Consider the following 16,914-nt stretch of genomic DNA (forward strand, 5'->3'; position numbering starts at 1 on the left):
ACACTAAAACAAATATGTTTAATAGCAAAAGTTCTACGGTTATGTTGCTGTCCTCCCAGCTAAAATTAATTCACTAAATTGATTGTACAGCATACATTTCATAGAAAGAAAATGGAAGGAATATCTATTAGAGAATGACAAATGATAGCCAATTGATTGGGTATCAGGGCATTACACTGTCCAACTGGAAGTAAGAACTTATAACAGAGATATCAGATTCTCATGTATTTTGAGCTGATAATGTAAATGAAGATGCTGGCTGTACAGGTAAAACTATTGCCTGAATACCGCTGTTTTCCTGCCATTTACGTCATGGTGATATCCAGTGGCGGCTGGTGACTTCAGATCAAAGGGGGGCTGCAGGAGACAGCTGAATGGGTGTGGCCAACTAGAAAGGGGAGAAGCTATGCTCAAAACCACAAAAACTGTAACTAATTAAATATTATACCATGACCCCCCCAAAACGTGCACGCTGATTGGCCAGCGTGCACATTGTAAATCGAGTTATACTAATGGAAAAAGGTCCGGTCGCCCGGACTTTTTTCCATTAGTATACCTCTACTTTTAAAACACTGTCTCGCTATGTTAAATGGGTTTAACATAGCGAGAAAGCTTTAAAATAAGCAACGGAGATCTCCGTTGCTTATTTTAAAGCTGTCTCGCTATGCTAAACCCATTTAACATAGTGAGACAGGTTTTAAAAAAAAAGCAACGGAGAAAGCAAGATCTCCGTTGCTTTTGTTAGCTATGTTAAATGGGTTTAACATAGCGAGACAGTTTTAAAATAAGCAACGGACATCTCCGTTGCTTATTTTAAAGCTGTCTCGCTATGTTAAACCCATTTAACATAGCGAAACAGTAAAAAGCAACGGAGATCTTGCTTTCTCCGTTGCTTTTGCTCACTCTGATGTACTGCAGGCGCGCAGTACATCAGAACTGCCGGATGCCAGACATCTGCGGAAGGGCAGTAAACAGGCATTATACTATGCCATTATTTAAGAAAAGTAATAGTTTCTTTTCTTAAATAATGTCATGGTATAATAGCAATAACCCACTTCTGGGTGTGGGTAATGCTGTACTTACCCACGGTTGGCTTTGTTTGGTCCTCGGGCTTACCGGGACCAAACCACACCAACCGTGGGTAAATCCAGCATTACCCACACCCAGGCGTGGGTTATTGCTATACTCTGCCCTGGGTGCCAAACCATCACTATGAGAGTCCAATCAAGACAAAATGAAGTGTAGAAGAAAAAACATATTTCAATCCATTGGCTGCATGACACCTTACTTAATATCTAGATGGAAACAAAAAGTTTGTGAGGCATGAAAAAATAAATTACTTTTTAAATACATTACTGGAATGCTAGTCAAAGTCAAGTATAAGAAAAACAAGCAGCACTCAACTCAAACCACTTCTCCTTGTACTCCACTTCTAATTATAATTTATATTCAGCTTTATTAAAGTACCAAGTAACATGCTGAAAGTAGCAATCTCTCTGATACCCCCACTTGTAAAAATGTTTCTTATCCAAAAAAGACCTGCTGCCTGACAACTATCTACTTGTTTCATGGGGAAAACATGATCAAAGTAAAAAATGAAAAGCAAACAGGAAACAAGCTCAACATACATTGCTTAAAGGATTACTGCACAGGATATGGACCACACATGATAGATTGGCATTCTGTTTAGTTTGCAGGTAAAGCCTGCAATGAGCTCTTAAAATAATGTAATCCTGTCCTTTATTACAAATATTGTCATATGCATTTCAATACCCAAGGCTTATATGTTATCTAGTTATGTAAGTATTCTCTGCATGGCAACAACAGAAAGGCTTTCAATGTTGGCAATTCTTTAACAGTATGCTTATTAAAACTTACTTGCATCTTACAATCTCAGAGAAGCTTACCAGATGGTCATTAAAGCACTGCTACTTAAACACAGAGCAACAGGGACTTTCTGAATAATAATAAGCATAAATCAACAGTATAAAAATATGACAGAAACCAGAACATTCTGCAAAATCAAGGACAGATGAAAAGCTATTGTACTACTTGTGTCTACCTTGGATGGGGGGATAGTCTGCACATTTACACTGCATAACTGCTCCTTGCCTTGCTTGGACACATCTAGAGTCACTACATGGGGGAGTGGGGTGCAACAAGTATGTCACAATTTGAATTGTCTCTGGTTGACTGTGATGGCCGTGACACATTTGTCATACCTCTCACCCTCAGAGCAAGAAATCTGGACAAATCCATACATAGAAGTGGGACAAAGGCCCAAAAATAAGGACAATTTTTAAATATTGCTCTTACAAACATAGAAAGATAGTAGAATAGTAGGGCTTGCAATAGTATGAATTTTCTGAAGGGTATGAAATCTGAAACTGAAATGTCTGTCATTATTTTCTAACTTCAGTCTTTAATGATTTGCCACTAATTTGCCAAAAAAAACCCCCACAATTTTATGAAAAATGGACCAAAAATGTGATTCAAAAATATAAAATAGCCACACAATACAGCTGGAAACCTGTCAAAGAAGGGACACTTTTTAATATTAGTACTGCTAACTTGAGCAGCTGACAAAATAAAAGAATCTACATGCATTTCTGAAATAAAAGTAATCTATAACTGAGTATTACAGTTATTTATTAATTGTAAACCCTCCATGTTTTCTTCCAAAATTGCCATTTTGTGGAGGGATTATTAGGGGAAGAGCAACATTTTGAGCCAAAATCGGGGACAGTTGAGAGGTTTGGATATGCCTAATTCTATAAAGCAATTTATTTGCATGTACCTCTCAACCTGTTAATGCAGGAAATCTGGACAAGGCCAGATATATGGGGGGATCATATAAACAGTACTAAAAATTGCCCTTGTATAAACTGAGACAGTTGATCGAATAACAGGTCTTGCTTTAGCATGCATTTTTCTGAAGGTTATGAAGTCTGAAACTCAGTGTCTGTCATTATATAGGGACTTCATTCCTAAATGATTTGACAGAAAACCACACATTTTATGAGGAACAAACAAAAAAAAAGAAGCAAAAATCTATTAATTCTGCAAAACTCTGGACAGTTGAGAGGTATAGTTCAGCCGGGGCTGTCTTTGAGTTTGCTGCCCTTCCCCCCTCACAAAATCATGGTTGAATGGAGCTTTATTTCACCCCATCTACCATAAACACTAATGTGCATACTGCTTTACTTCTGCAATGATTTGGACTTCATTTAAAAGTTTTATTTTACATTTTACAGTGCAAACACTAATAGATATCATATCTGCTAAACAAAGCAATGCAGTCTCACAATGAGAATAGACTTAGCATTAAAACTTCTCTGCCCTTGAAAACTCACAATCACTGAAACAGCATTGAAACCCACATTCAAAGAAAATACATTTTGCCAGTGGCAGATTAACTTTGTGTTTGGGCTGTTTTTAAATCACAGGCCCCTTGCACACGAAACATACACATGCACTTTCATACACCTTCCTGATTGTATTAAATTATATTCCTTGTACAATACAGTACAATTTTGAGGGTGTTTTAAATGTATTGTTTTGAAATTTTTCCAGTAAACAGTGAAACAAAATGCATGCACCAATAATGACAAAACTGCCCAATTCAGAACATTTCCATCATAAAATTCTACTCAAACTTCTACAGTCCACCAGTATCAGTACATATGCACAATCTCTGAAGAAGTAAAAGTCATCTAAATAATTCCACATTAAAGAGATCTGTAACTAATGAAGAGGTTGCTGCTAGCAAACAATTTTGTATTTCATTGTTTCATCTACAAATAAAGTGCCTGTTACCCTTGAGGAATAAATTGCCTATCTTACACTAAAAAATGATAAGCTAGCAATATTGCAATAGGGAATGGATGGCAAACAATAACAGGTTCATAGTTACTAGGTATCTTCGCCAAAAAGGAGTGCAGCATCCACCCCTTTTGCAACACAGTACAGTATCAGCAATGCATCTATCTGCTGTGGGAGTAGAACCCACGGCCTTCTGCATCAAAAGCAAGTATACTACCCGTTGTGCTATTAGCAATGCAAGCAGACTCAGCATAAGCAGCACTAAACATTTGCTCCCCTTCAGCTCTCAGCTCCTTGTAAAATCTACTCACTCATTTGTATCTCTGAACTTTGTAGCACAAAGAAGTCTGTAAAAAGCCAAAGTTTATTGTGGGGGGACAAAAGCCCAAAAACCAGGGACACATTTTAAACATTGCTTGTATAATGTTGGAAAGTTGCTAGAATAAAATGCTGTGTTACCACCATACATTTCACTGCCAAGCCTTAAACCCAGGACCCTGTGCAAAACAGTCAGAGCAACATACCACTATGCCAAATCAGCTGTTTTGTGAAAGAGGAAGACGGAAACTTAAATGGCTACCATTTAGTGAATTCAGTTCTCACCATAGCACATCTGTCAACCTCTTAGCACACATCACCTGAACAAAGCCATTAATGGGTGAATACAGCCCCCAAACATTCAGTGAATTCAGTTCTCACCACAGCTCTCACCCTCTTAGCAAAAAACACCCGGACAAAGCCAGTAATGGGGGGGGGATATAGCCCCCAAACATATTCAGCTCTTACCATAGCTCTCAACCTTAGCACAAAACCTGGATGAAGCCAATAATGGGGGAATACAGTCCCAAAAATAGGGACAATTTTCAAATATCCATCTTATACACTTAGAAAATTGCTAGAATAAAAGCTTTTGTGTTACCATGCACTTTCTGAAGAATATGAAGTCTGATATTCAGATGCATGTCATTTTTAACATTTGTTAACCAGGAAAGTCTGACTTGGAACAAAAGCTAATTTTTAGCAGATGCCCAGGGAGAAACACTCCAGACAGACACATGTCTTTGTAAGATGGGAGGACACTAGAGGAAACAAAAACAGGGAGGGCATGCAGACTCCACACAGTAGGTAAGACACCCCAGCCAAGAATCAAACCAGAGAACCTGTAGCTGTCAGGCAACAGTGCTACCACTGCACCAAATGCACTACTGGCTTTGCAAGGACATAAAAATACAGAAACCACAGATTTTATGATGAACAGAACAAGTATGAGGGAAAAATCTGTAACATTTTTACAAATGGTGGTGGGTAGGGAATTCAGGCTCTTGCCACCTGGGCCCAAGGTACAGGGTTCAAGCCTTATTCTCTACCCACCACCATGTAGCACCTGGGGCATTTTACAAACACACAGACACACACACACCTTCATTCGTTGGAGCACTAAGTCCTTCTTTGCACTAGAAAGCCCCGCGAGATGTCCTTCCCCGACGAGACTCCCAGCCTGCCGACGTTGCAATCAGAGTCCGATCCCTTTCCAGTGACATTCTATGCAGTTACAACTGCATAGACTTCTGGGATCTCTGCACTTGAATGCTTCTTAATCCGTACTGCTGCTGAGACAATCTGCGCATGCTCCAGCAGCAGTCAGGATATCGGAAATGCTGCTAGCGCACATGTGCAAAGGTCCGCTACTTGCGATCGTTTTTTTATTTTCTTTCTTTGTATTTTATTTTATTTTACTTTCCATTACTTTTCTTTCTTTTTTTACAGCTGGGGGGGGGGGGGGGGGGCTGCAGTCCAATAGCACGGGCCGCCCCTGGTGATATCTGAGCCATGCTACATTAAAGAAGGCAGTGATAATCTTAATAGCAGGGATTAATACAGTTGCTATCCTACAGTTTCAGTAAAAGAGCCAGTACTTGTGACTTGCATCTTAAACTCAGTAATGTTCCTGATTCTTTGTATATTTTTCCTCTGCAAATCAAAGCTCATTAATAAACATGAAATGTTCCCCTTGGGTGGGTGAGACCTATGTGATTGTAGTCCAAACAAATCCTTAAGGTAGTCTTTGAATTTATGAGGTACCTTTTGCTCTTCTAGCTCTAACTGAAGGGAATTAGTCCTGAAAAAAAAATTGAAAAACACTTCAAAGTGACATAGTAACAAAGATCACAAATTCCACACTCATTGGTCCAAGCGGATTTTAACACACATTGCTGTTCTTTTTGCTGCCATCTGGTCTCATGAGGGAGGGATATTGTTAGTGCAGACAGAATGCAGCTTGTACTATACTACAAGGAGGCAGAACAGTAGGGTATGAGGTTCTAGACTGATAGATCAATAATCAGTATGTCCGTTTAAGTTAAGGACCATTTTCAGTGGAGGCCTTCGGAAAAACATTCCTGCAAAAGCAACATATATTTACAGAAAAGTATTCATTATAAGAACAATGACAGTAAATTTCTCAAGTTATGATATAATAATACTATCATCAAAAGGATAGTGTCTTCTTCAAAGTAATGACAGGTAATAACCAGTCCTAGTTTATTTTTCAAAACTGAAAAGTCCGAAAACAGTAAGACATTGATTAGATCAGAACAGTAAGTAACAGCAAAATGCCTCATGGTTATATGGTTATATGGCTGCATGGTAGACTAGGAAATGATTTATTCAGACCAGTCAGAAAGGTTGAACAGGTCTTTGGTAAGGGGGCAAAAGGATAGGAACACATACAAATGGTGAACAAAGTAAAGTGGGACAGTGCAAGTAGATGAAAGGGAAAAATCAGAAGGGGAACAACTGTGCATAGGTCAGCTGCAGCACTGTACGCACTTAGTCATCCACAAGGTTTGTTATGCAGCATCACTGAGGCTTACAACTTGAAGTAGGGCTTCAGCAGAAGGTAAGGACTCCAGCGAGGCTGGGGTGGGATAACATGTTGGTCCTTGTTTTCACTAATGTCAAAGTGGTTAGCTAAATAGAAGTCAGTGGACCTACATATTTGTGATGTCTGAAGCAGGAGTAGTGGTAAAAACAACAGTTACCAAAATGTTTGGACTTCCATATAGTAGACTTTGGCTGCTGGACACTATAATATGTTGGAAATAGATCTGGCTTAGTTGGAGATGGTGAAGGGGTGAGGAATGGGGCAGTTAGAAAGCACTGCCTTTGATGGGGCCAAAAATAAAATAATTAGAGGTAGAAGAAAAGCCAAGACAAATTGGTGAATGACGTGACTAAGGGAAATGGCAGGTAGAGATAACATTCCCTTCAGGTCTTCGAGACTACAGGAAGACTCTGCCAGAAACTGAATAATTGAATGTAGACTGAAAATGTTTGTAGAAGCAAGGAAGAAGGAAAATATATTATTTTTTGCTTTTTTGTTTTTTTTACAAAACTCTGTAAAGGAGGAGTAGTGGCATAGGAAGGATGGATACGTAAGAATAAGGAGAGTTGAACAGATGGAGTAGCAGTGAAGGAAGAGGACAAAATGAAATTACTATGCCAGGGCCAGATTAGTTGTCACCCAAGATACTTCAGCAGCTCTCATCAGTACTTAGGGAGGCATGTGACATGGCTGTGATCCCTTTTCATGGACGTATAGATAACACTGAAGGAATGAATGTTGACTGTGATTATACCTTTGAAGACAAAGAAAAGTAGTCTGAAAGAACCAAGCAGGTATAAGCAAGTTAACATTGTTTCCCTTTCTGGACAGTGAATGAGGAGAATTCTGTGGAGTACATTGGCCAGATTCTTGGATGGCAGCAGCCTGAAACATGAACAAAAGAATGACTTCTCGCAGCAGAGTTTTTGTTAGTACTATTTGTTACTGGCTGTTGGGAGAGGTAGGGAGGGTCTGGTAAATGTACTATATGTGCTACTTTAATTCAAAAATGTCTTTGACTTTGAGGGGAAATAAGAGTCATAGTTATAGTACCCAAGCTGGTTACATAGATAGAAAGCAGTGACTAGGTGAAAAATAATTCAGTAAGCAGAAAATTTTGCAAAGCTTGTTGCTTGAGTCATTAGTGTTTAACATTTTGTACACCGAATGAGGAAGAAGAATACATCCTCAAAGTATAAAGTGCTCTAAAGAAGATGAAGTCAGTGCAGATATAATTAAGATGTTGGGGGCTTTAGGGGAGAAATGGTTCATATGGATACTCATTATAGTATGAACAGAGTAGTATATCCCAGATGACTGGAGAATAAGCATTTTAGTACCAATGTACAAGAATGAAGGGAATATTCACAACCACAGGCAGTACAGAGGTGTCATATTTCTGTCACACTGCCTCAAAGTACTGGAATGGGTAATTGATAAAAGAGTAAAATGGGAGATAAGCAGATCAAATTCAGGTCAAGATGCAGTACAACAAACCCAATGTCTGCGGTGAAACAGAGTGGAAAAGTAGCTATCTATGAGGAGAAAGTCCAAATGGACATTCCTAGACTAACAGAATGTATATAATTAGGTCCCATGAAACTGATTTGTGTAGTCCTGTGATGATTCCTGGTCCCAGAAACATTCTCAGTGGGAGTGGGTGTGCATCATGGCTTAGTTCTGAGCCCAGTGTTGTTCATAATGGTGATGATCTACGTGAGCAAACAGGTTGGAGGAGACAGATCAATAAGATTGCTGTATGCAGACAATGTGGCACTACAGACAGACACTGAATAGGAACTCCAGGAAATTAAAGGGGACTGGAATGCAAAACTGAAGGTACATGTAATGAAACTGAGTACATACAAGACAGTGGTTGTGGCAGTAAACAGGGAAATCAAAAGCTTAAAACTGAAGTAGAATGGAAAATATTCAACAGGTTAACAGCTTCAGTTATCTGGGAAGTGTGGATGAAAATCCAATTCCATTTATCTGTTTAACTGTAGACATCTGCTTGTTGCTTTTGCAGGCATATTCCTACAAGTTAGACCACACCTGAAGTGTAAATGTGCTTCAGTCCATTTGGCAAATGCATTACCTACTGGTAATTCAGTAAAGAGGATGTTAAGTGAAGCACTAATCCAATGCATTACTCACCCCAAGTTTAGACAGTAAAGAAATTGCTGATTGCAAGTCATATTCCTGCTTACAAAGCAGATCACTGGGGTTAGAACACACTTAAAACATGCTTATCAACTTTATTTCAGTTTCTTTTGTTAATGCAGATGGGAGGAAAATGTGTTACTTAGTAATACAATTCTGCTGTAAGTCCAAAGAAGAATGCCGAAGAGTTAAGTAACAAATGCATTATTAGAAAAACAAAGTTTAGCAAATAGATAATTAGGTAGGTTGCTGTTTTAGACAGACAGATGTATAGAAATATATGTACACAGATAAATGGAAAGATAGATATATAGATGCATAGTGGGCACAGAAATACAAATATATATATATTTAGATAGATAGCTGGATAGATAGATAGATAGATAGATAGATAGATAGATAGATAGATAGATAGATAGATAGATAGATAGATAGATAGATAGGCAGGCAGGCAGGCAGGCCAGTTCAGGAAAGACATAGGAAATAGTTATTCACAAGAATGAATAACAGGCAATTGCAGTTATTTTACACATAAACATTGATTAAAATGGGAAGGAATGTCACATTTAGAAATCAAAGTATAATGAAAGAAAACAGTATAATATGTATTTACACTCCACGTTCATAAGCACCCTGGAGAATGTTAGGGTCCAACTTAATACTCTCACACTGGGCGACTGCAACTACCCCTCCATTAACTGGGAAAACTACTCATGTACCAATACACTTGCCCAACGTTTCCTGGAATTCATTAATTCCAATGCCCTGGACCAGCTCATTGTTACCCACACTAGAGGTCGCAACATCCTTGACCTGGTCATTACTAACGTGGCTGACCATTGCTCTACACCCGTAGTCAACTCCTCCATGGTTAGATCCAACCACAAACTAATCACATTGGAAATCCATATCCCTCCCACCCGCCCCGCAAAGGTAACCGCCATGAAAAACTTCTCCAAAGCTAACTTTGGGCTACTAAAAACAGAGGTGGCTAACTTCACGGCACCCATGCAAATGGAGAACAGTTGTATGACTGCTGAATCATACACCAATGCAATGTACGAACACGTACACAAATGCATGGATCTCGCCATACCCAGTAGAACCAAGATGCTCTCCTCCAAAAAAAGGAAGCCAATCTGGTAGCCCCCTGCCATAAACAAACTCTGCAACAGAAGGAGGAAACTGATGCGGAATAAGGTGCAGTCCCAAGACTAGAAAAACGCCCTTATCAGCCTCAACAAAAAGTTGAGATCCCTCATCAAATCTTCTAAAGCTAGCTATGAAAACAGAATTGCAGCAGGTAGTAAAGACGACCACAAAGCCTTCTATAGTTATGTAAAGAATTTCCACGGCAATACTCAGATTTGCTCTGAGCTACTACACAATAGTACCTCCTATACTGAGCCAACAGATCTTGCCAATATACTGGCCGACAGAGTCAGTGACAACTTTACCACTCTCTCCCCCACCAAAAAAACAATCACAATGCCAGTAGATTGCCAGGCACCCAGTATTACTGCTGCACAGGTTAAAACAGCTTCTATGGGACCTGACAATATCCCTGGCTGTGTTCTGCATGAACTACAGAGTGAACTGGCACCTCACCGGTGTGCCCTGTTGAATCATAGCCTCCCCTCAGGCTTTGTCCCTACCGAATGGCACATTGCTACAGTGATCCCTCTCCACAAAGGAGCAACTACAGACCCTGGGAACTATCGCCCCATTAGCCTGATGAGTCTGATATACAAAGCTATGGAACGCATCATCATGGACCTAATAAACAAGGATATAGGGAATCTCTGAACTCTGCATCCCACACAGTTTTGTTTTGTGAAGGGTAGATCATGCCTGCTCAACCTGTTCGACTTCTTTGAGTCAGTCACCGGAGATGTGGATGAAGGCAAGGTGGTTCATACAGACTACCTTGATCTGGCCAAGGCCTTTGATACCATTCCCCACTTAGGAATCATAGAAAAACTCACTAAGCTAGGCATCAACCCCTATATCACTAGGTGGGTTGCAAACTGGCTCACATATAGAACCCACAGTGTGAAAGTAGCTGACTCCAAGTCAGACTGCCGACCAGTCATGAGTGGAGTCCCACAGGGTTCGGTCCTGGGTCCTCTCATCTTTGGTATCTACTTCTCTGAAGTCCAGGCCAACACGAAGGGACTCTGACTGACAAAGTTTGCAGACAATTGCAAGTTGGGAGCTATTATTAACTCCCCAAGTGGTGTTGACATCCTACAGAAAGGCCTCACTGAGACCAACGACTGGTATCAGAACCATGGCCTTAAGCTCAGTGCCAAAAAATGTGCTTTGGGAAAACCCGGTTCCCATGAATTACCACATTGATGGTAGTCCACTGAATACAGAAGGCGTTATAAGAGATCTGGGAATGCAGGTTGACAGCACTCTCTCATTTGACCACCACATTGCCACTGTGGTCAGAAAGTCCTTCTGTGTGGCACATCTCATTACTAAGGGTTTTGCATCCAGGAAGAAAGAGGTCATTGTCTCCCTCTACTCTTCCCTCATTAGGCCAGTCATTGAGTACAGTGCCCCATTTGGCATGTACCTCACTAGACACCTGCAACAACTGGAGAGGCCGCAAAAGTACTTCACAAAGAGGATCCAAGGCCTTAAACACTTGTCCTATATGGACAGACTCAAAAAAACTCCCAACTATTCTCTGTCTCATATCGCCTACTTAGAGGCGATCTCTGCTTGACTTACAAAGCCATGTCTGACCCAGCTCTGTTAGAAATGATACATCTAAAGAAATCCCAATCCCTCCGCACCACATGCTCCAGAGACCTCAACCTCATTACCACAATCAACAGAACAAGCTGGAGGGACAGGTTCATAACCCAGAGACTGCCCATGCTATGGAATAGACTTCTCATACATGTCAAATAGAGCACCTCACTGGCTGTCTTCAAGAGAAATCTTGAGTGGATGGGAAACAGAAAAGTCACCCCAGGGATCACTCCAGTGGCTCTACTCAATAGAAGCACTGGGAACTAAGGTCGGGTGACATGATGCCAGGGTAATCCTATGGGCTAGGCTTGTAAAGGCTCCAGGGCCAATAGCCTAGTACACACCTATGAACCTATAAGAGTTCAAACCTAGAATCAGAGGTGCTATAGGCAAGTTATAGAAGTTGTAAAGTAAGGTGGAAAAATAGTGGTGCAAACAGCCCTTCTATATGGCATAACAACCTGGACATGAAGGCAGAGCATTTGTGGATGTTTGAGGTGATGGAGATGAAGTGCTTGAGATGGGTAGTAGAATACACACTTTGAGACTGACAAAGAAATGAGGAAAACAGAGCAGAAGTCAGAGGAGCCCCAATTATAGAGAAGGTTAAGGAGGACAGATTACAGTGGTTCAGTTGCATGTGCAAGAAAGCAGAAGATTGTTTAGTAAAGCAAAGTTGAGAGAGACTGGAAGAAGGAAAGAGGAGATGAGAGCATCTATCCAGGAGATGGATAGATTGTGTGAGAGAAGACCTGATACAGGCAGGCATGACTGTTGAAGAAGGTAGGAGAGAAGCACTGAATAGAGTAAAGTGGAAACAGTTGATACACCTCAACCCCATGTAAAAATGGGAAACAGGTTAGTGATGATGGTGATGATTCTGTAGCTCATCTAACTAGGGGGAAAAGGATTAATGAGTGAATCAGCTTTCATCCTGACCTGCTGAGGTTGTAGTATGCACAATGGATGGCTGCTTGGATTTAATGTATTGAATTGGAAAGTTGTATACTTTATGGAAATCCGAAGTATCAGCTACAAAGAGTTTTCTTCTTTCAGCTTTTCCCGGTTAGAGGTCGCCACAGCGGATCATCTGTCCGCTCATGATTGGCAGTGGAGTTTTACAGTGTCGAGTTGCTAGCCCGGTGCTCAACCTTCCACAGAAGACACACACTCACACCTAGGGCCAATTTAGAGTGTCCAATCCACCTACTGCATGTCTTTGGGATGTGGGAGGAAACCGGAGCACCCAGAGGAAACCCACACAACCACAGGGAGGACATGCAGACTCTGCACAAAGGGCACCCCAGCCAAGAATCGAACCGGAGAACCTCTTGCTGTGAGGCGGCAACGCTAACCACTGCACCACCGTGACCGCCCACCAGCTACAAAGAGTTCATCTCATAAAATGGGGGAATGACCTGTAGCAAAGACTTACAGAATGTTGACTTGTGTGGTGAGGGGTGAATTTTTGAGAATCCTATGTCATTCTTCTACTTTACAGAACACTGGTATGCCAGTAGTGGGGCTACTGCCTGTCTACATAGAGAAGAGCATCAGGTTGGTGACTGTGGATAAATGAGGCCAGTAGGACATTCAGCACAATGGATGGAGTTGAAGTACATTGAAAGCGTGAAGTTACTGGCCATGTACACTTTGAAGGAAATAAGAGAATCTGAGGCATGGTACATACTCAGCTGTATTATCATTGCTGAATCACAGAGTGGACAGAAATGAGTGAAGACACAAGTAGTTGTTAGAACTTGGAATGTTCAATCTGATGTTGTTAATCTTCTTTCCATTCATTACTGATGGGTTTGGTTCTGAGCCCTCAGAACCGAGTCGGCCTTTTTTTCAAGCTCGTGCCGGCCAAAATAACTCTCGAGCTAAGTCTCTACCCAGAATGCCCTTTTCCCTGTTACCTCAGATCTCGTTTGCCATGTAGTCATAAAGCTGCATTTCTGCCAAGCTCTCAGCTAAGTGGAACTTTATTTGATATTTGTGTGAAAAAGTTTTGATATTTTCATATTTTATTGAGCGAATAGTATTTCTAGTGTGTTTTCTTCTGTCTTAACTTGATTTTTCCTCTCTACTCTACCCGTTGTTACCGTTCTTGAACTTTCAAGTACCTATGTTGGTACGCCCTTTCCTCCCTTACCCTTGTGGTATTCCTTCAGTACCATAGCTAGTACTGCCTTTTCTGTGTAACCTATTAGCTTTGGTTATTAGTAAGGTGTTTTGTTTTTTCTCTAAATATCACTGTATTGCTATATTTGTGACTTCTTTGAATAATGTTTGACTTTGTTCTAGTTGGATTGTACAGTTAGCCTGTGGTATCTTTCTATCAAGATGTCGGATAAGAAGGGTACTTCAGATTTTAAGCATTGTGCTTCATGTAATGGCAAGTTACCTAATAGTGATTCTCACGATGACTGTGTATACTGTTTGGGAGTGCCCTACCTTTCTTTGCAGCCTCTGTGTGACATTTGTCAGTGTTTCAGTCAACGCACTCTTAATGAGCGCAAAAATAAACTGATTCTGAAAGGGTTACTCAAGTCTCCCTTCTCAGAGGCCATTTCTGCGATGGAGGTCTCAACCCTCCTACTAAAGACAAAAAGAGATCCCACTCTGTTCCCTCCTCACCATCGGTTGATCAGGGCAAGCCTGGGAAATCAATGGTCCCAAAGTTGTCTTCGGAGCATAAATCTGCCTCTATGGCTCAGAGCGTCTTGAAACCTTCAGTACCGGCACCACTATGGCACTGGTCCTGCCTCCGGCACCGATTATAGACCTTACTACATCTGTTTCAACTTCGGCACCTGTGGCCACTTCGGCACAGGGCACACCTTTGACTTCTTTGTTAGTTACCATTTTGGAACCAACCGTTTCGGCTCTGAGTGCCACTTTGGCACCAAGCGTTGTACCGACTTCACTGGATTTGAACCCTTTACTTCTGGTCTCGAAACTAGAGACTTCGGTGCTGGCAGACCTTGCAACACAGACCCAATACTCTACTTCCATAGATCCATTTCTGGGCCAAGCGTATAGCCCCTTCATTGAACGTCCTGACTCCCCATTCGGAGTATCCACTAGATCCACCAAGAGCCTGTCGGAACACAACATGGAGCATCTTGTGGACCAGCTGTTGTTAGCCAAGGGGATCCCCACACTTTCTAATACTCATCCACCTGCAGGACTTGAGTTGACTTATCCACGGACTCCCATCTTACACTCCTCCTTTGACCATCTCGGTTCCGAAACCTTCTGCTCCGACATCCTTCTTAGAACCCATCACCTTAGCGCCTACAGTGCATCTCACTCTGGCTCTGAGTTTGCCCCTTTGGTCTTCGGTTCCTGCTGAACCGGTCCTTCCTCAATCTGGGGATTGGGGGACGGGCACTTCGGCCTGGGGCACGGAGCTGTCTTTCTCTTCGGTTCCATCCTCGGCACCAATAGCTGTGTCCGCACTGATCCTGCGTGAGGCTCCACCCGTGGGGGCAGGTTCGTAGGAGTGGGGTGTGTCCCCGGTCCCGAGGTTGTCTTTCTTAGTTCCCGGCTCCCATCCCTCTTCAGGCAGGCCTGCCTTCCATGCGATGGAGAGGGCTCTTGATTCTGGCAGCACTCCTTTGATGTCGGAACTGCAGTTTTCACCCCCTGAGCTACAGCTGTCACAGACCACCCCCGGGTCACTGGGTAGAGAAGCCGCAGGACACCCCTGCTGAGGGTACCCGCTCTTCCAAGCCCTCCTCAGAGACCCCCTACTGAGGAGCCCCCCTCGAAAGAGGGCATACAAGAGGAAGCACATGGACTCACCTGAGGAGTCCTTAACTGAAGACACAGACGATGATGATGGCGAAGGGTCCCCGCGGTCACCTCCTGATGATATCTCCTTCGGAGACATCCTGGAAATGTTAAAACAGAGAGGTGATTGGAAGCCCTCCAACCCTTTGTCTGAGGAGTCTGTGTTCCTGCAGGCTTTCTGCACCCGGCCTTCTACCTCTTGGGTGACCCCGCCTGTGGATGGGCTCGTCGTGCAGTGTGCTTGGAAGAACCCTGATTCCAGTGAGGCGATCCCTCGGAGACCAGATAAAATTCTTTTCCCTCCTGAGGAGAACCCGCATTGGTCCAAAGGGTTACCAGTCAATATTATGGTGGTGGCAGCGGCCACAAAAAAGGACTTGGCTGAGGAAAGTCCCGCTGTCCACCCACTCAACAGGGAGTCCTGGGTGGTGGACAGACTTGGGAAGTGTGTTTTTGCATCAAAGACCTTTGCCATATGGTCCATAAATTATTTGGCACATTTTACGAGGCTCCAGAAGGACTTGATCTCCGAACTCTCTGGGATGCTCGCAGGACAGTTGTCTGACGAGGTCAGGGACAAAGTGGCCTCCAGCTCTCAACCCTGGAATCAATATCCAACTCGTCCGTGAGGTTACTGTCACATGTGACCAAAGGGGCAGCTAGAGCAGTGGGTCCAAGCATTGTAATGAGGTGTCATGCCTGGATGCGCATTTGTGACCTTGCGGATCCCTTCAAGTCTTCCTTTCTGAATGCTCCCATTGAAGCTTCGTCCCTTTTTGGCTACAAAGTGAAGGACACGCTAGCCAGGTGCAAGCAAGATGGAAAGACCCTGTCTGCCGTAGGCCTATGGTTTTCCAACCCTCAGCGTACCTTCTCCAGGAATCAGAGGAGTGGAAAAATGTGGCACAAAAATTCTCAGGGACCTTTCCATGCCGCACATGGTGATGATACCCCAGGGGCAGAGGGGGTAACAATTCCGGAAGATGCCCCTATAGAGGCAGAGGGGGTCCTCATAACCAAGGCTCCAGGGATTCCTTCTTTGGACAGCCTTACTAGCGCTCCTGAAGAGCAGCCCGATTGCTTGCCTTCAGAAGCAAACAGGGTCATTTCTCTCTGCACCAAGCTGCCTGTCAGTCTATCACCACCGATCGTTGGGTGCACAGTATCATCACCAGAGGTTATACCGTTCCCCTTTCTTGCCAACTAAACTTTCCAAGAAAACTTCCCAACGTTCCACCCAGTCAAAGGGAAAAAGCAGCTTCAGAGATTATAAATCTGTCTCAAAAAAGAGTCATCCAACCAGTCCCAACAGACCAGCGCGGATCCGGATTTTACTGAAGTTTCTTTTTGGTGCCAAAAAAGACGGGGGACTGGATACCCATTTTGGATCTCAGCACCTTAAACAAGTCTGTCACCCAAACCAAATTCCAGATAGTCACGGTTCAGTCCATTCTTTCCTTTTTAAGAGAAGGCGATTGGATGTG

The 16,914-nt window shown here is 42.5% G+C and overlaps 1 protein-coding gene across 3 annotated transcripts in view; it reads left to right on the forward strand.

The window, feature by feature from the left end:
* DHX40 (DEAH-box helicase 40) overlaps nucleotides 1-16,914 on the forward strand; it is an 866,160-nt gene that overhangs the window by 394,620 nt on the left and 454,626 nt on the right. The gene's annotated exons all lie outside the window — the stretch shown is intronic.

This window comes from Protopterus annectens, chromosome 13.part0, assembly GCF_019279795.1.
Source record: "Protopterus annectens isolate FY-2018-M chromosome 13.part0, PAN1.0, whole genome shotgun sequence".
Classification (NCBI taxonomy): domain Eukaryota; kingdom Metazoa; phylum Chordata; order Ceratodontiformes; family Protopteridae; genus Protopterus; species Protopterus annectens.